The following is a 2,500-nucleotide window of genomic DNA, read 5'->3' as shown; positions in this document are numbered from 1 at the left end:
TCGAGCACACCTAAATGGCGACGCCTATTTAGCAGGCTAGAGTCTCGTTCGTTACCGGAATTAACCAGACAAATCGCTCCACCAACTAAGAACGGCCATGCACCACCACCCACCGAATCAAGAAAGAGCTGTTAATCTGTCAATCCTTCCGGTGTCCGGGCCTGGTGAGATTTCCCGTGTTGAGTCAAATTAAGCCGCAGGCTCCACTCCTGGTGGTGCCCTTCCGTCAATTCCTTTAAGTTTCAGCTTTGCAACCATACTCCCCCCGGAGTCCAAAATCTTTGGTTTCCCGGAAGCTGCCCGCCGAGCCATTGTAGTAACGTCGGCGGATCGCTAGATGACATATTTACGGTTAGAACTAGGGCGGTATCTAATCGCCTTCGAACCTCTAACTTTCGTTCTTGATTGATGAAAACACCTTTGGCAAATGCTTTCGCTGATGTTCGTCTTGCGACGATCCAAGAATTTCACCTCTAACGTCGCAATACGAATGCCCCCAGTTATCCCTATTAATCATTACCTCGGAGTTCTGAAAACCAACAAAATAGAACCGAGATCATATTCTATTATTCCATGCACGAAATATTCAAGCAGCATTTTGAGCCCGCTTTGAGCACTCTAATTTGTTCAAAGTAAAATTGTCGGCCCATCTCGACACTCACTGAAGAGCACCGCGATAGGATTTTGATATTGAACCGGCGTTTTACCGCCGGCTCACCGACGATATGCTCCGCAAACGTGTCAGTATCACCGCGGATGCGGTGCACCGACAGCGCGGCGCACAAATGCAACTACGAGCTTTTTAACCGCAACAATTTTAGTATACGCTATTGGAGCTGGAATTACCGCGGCTGCTGGCACCAGACTTGCCCTCCAATTGTTCCTCGTTAAAATATTTAAAGTGTACTCATTCCGATTACGAGGCCTCGTAAGAGTCCCGTATCGTTATTTTTCGTCACTACCTCCCCGTGCCGGGAGTGGGTAATTTGCGCGCCTGCTGCCTTCCTTGGATGTGGTAGCCGTTTCTCAGGCTCCCTCTCCGGAATCGAACCCTGATTCCCCGTTACCCGTGACAACCATGGTAGTCGCAGAAACTACCATCGAAAGTTGATAAGGCAGACATTTGAAAGATGCGTCGCCGGTACTGGACCATGCGATCGGCAAAAGTTATCCAGATTCATCAAAATTAACGACTTCGGACGCGAGGCCCTCCGTCGATTGGTTTTGATCTAATAAAAGCACTCATCCCATCACTGGTCAGAGTTCTGATTGCATGTATTAGCTCTAGAATTACCACAGTTATCCAAGTAACTGAGTAAGATCTAAGGAACCAAAACTGATATATTGAGCCATTCGCGGTATCGCCTTAATACGGCTTGCACTGAGACATGCATGGCTTAATCTTTGAGACAAGCATATAACTACTGGCAGGATCAACCAGGGAGCTGACAGTCACTCGCGGACGAATGTAGCCGTCGTCGCTCGGACGAGAACACGACACATATCGACGCGGTCGCGGGCGCGTCCGCGTCGAATGATGTTTCGTTTTTGAACTCGTCGTACCTTTTAATATTGTACGCTCTTTGTTTTCGATGGTTCGTGCAGCGTCAACGGAGTATCTCATCCGATTGTCGCAACGATCCAACGAGAGAGTGTGCGCGCGATTTACTAATAGCGCAACTCCGAATTGGATGGTTCACGGCGAGACAATTTAAGATTCACGTTTCATTATTATCTTTTAACACAAACGCGAACACTGAAAACAGATTCAGCCCGGTGTTTGAGAGACGTCGTCCTTGGCGTTAATTTTTATAGCGCCTTATAGAGGACCGTCGCCATAGGCGACGTGCAATTCATTTGTAGGATCGATACGTGAACCGAGACGAGTTTAAACAATCGCATCGGTCGATCCGCACTGTTCAATAAAATGTTCAACGTTCGAAAAGTCCCACGGCGCAACGTGGAAGCGCGCGTTGTTGTGTTAATCGTGACATCGCGACGAATTGTAAAGTTCGACACAAAATCCACTCGAAACACCACCAACACGAGAGTGCGCACACTACGCGTGAAACCATCGAACGAACTCTTGTATGCGGCATGCAGTCCGTTGTCGAAGTCGGTCAGTCTGTGTCAGCAGGCGGCAGTTATCCGCCGCCCGTTCAGTCTCACCGCGCCGACAACGCACTACACGTCGCCCGCCCCATGTGTATGCGGCGCTCCTGTTATGACGCGTGGCAGACGGAGCGACAACATATGAACATATGATAGTCCGTCGGTGGTTCGGTCCGGTGGGGTGACGATGGTCGCCGGTGGGGGTGGGCTAGCCCTGGGGGGTGCGGGGGAGAGTGGGGGGAGGGGGTTTGGGGGGGGGGGGGTGTAGGGGGGGGGGTTCGCCGGTTGGGGTTCGTCGGCCGACTTTGCTGCTGCCGCTGCTGCGTCTACCGCGTTATTATTATTATTATTATTATTTTCTGTTTTGGTTTTTTTGATTTCCAAAAAA

The 2,500-nt window shown here is 50.0% G+C and overlaps 1 non-coding gene across 1 annotated transcript in view; it reads right to left on the bottom strand.

Moving 5' to 3' along the window:
• Positions 1–1,444, bottom strand: part of LOC140751430 (small subunit ribosomal RNA) — a 1,903-nt gene extending 459 nt beyond the window's left edge. Inside the window, exon 1 of the ribosomal RNA XR_012103339.1 lies at positions 1–1,444. This exon is cut by the window's left edge and continues 459 nt beyond it. This is a non-coding gene — a ribosomal RNA (small subunit ribosomal RNA).
• Positions 1,445–2,500: the final 1,056 nt, after the last annotated feature.

This window comes from Epargyreus clarus, unplaced genomic scaffold (genome assembly GCF_041222505.1).
Source record: "Epargyreus clarus isolate Ecla_fem2 unplaced genomic scaffold, WU_Ecla_fem_2.2 ptg000022l, whole genome shotgun sequence".
In the NCBI taxonomy this organism is placed as follows: domain Eukaryota; kingdom Metazoa; phylum Arthropoda; class Insecta; order Lepidoptera; family Hesperiidae; genus Epargyreus; species Epargyreus clarus.
This window is presented reverse-complemented; position numbering and strand designations above follow the sequence as displayed.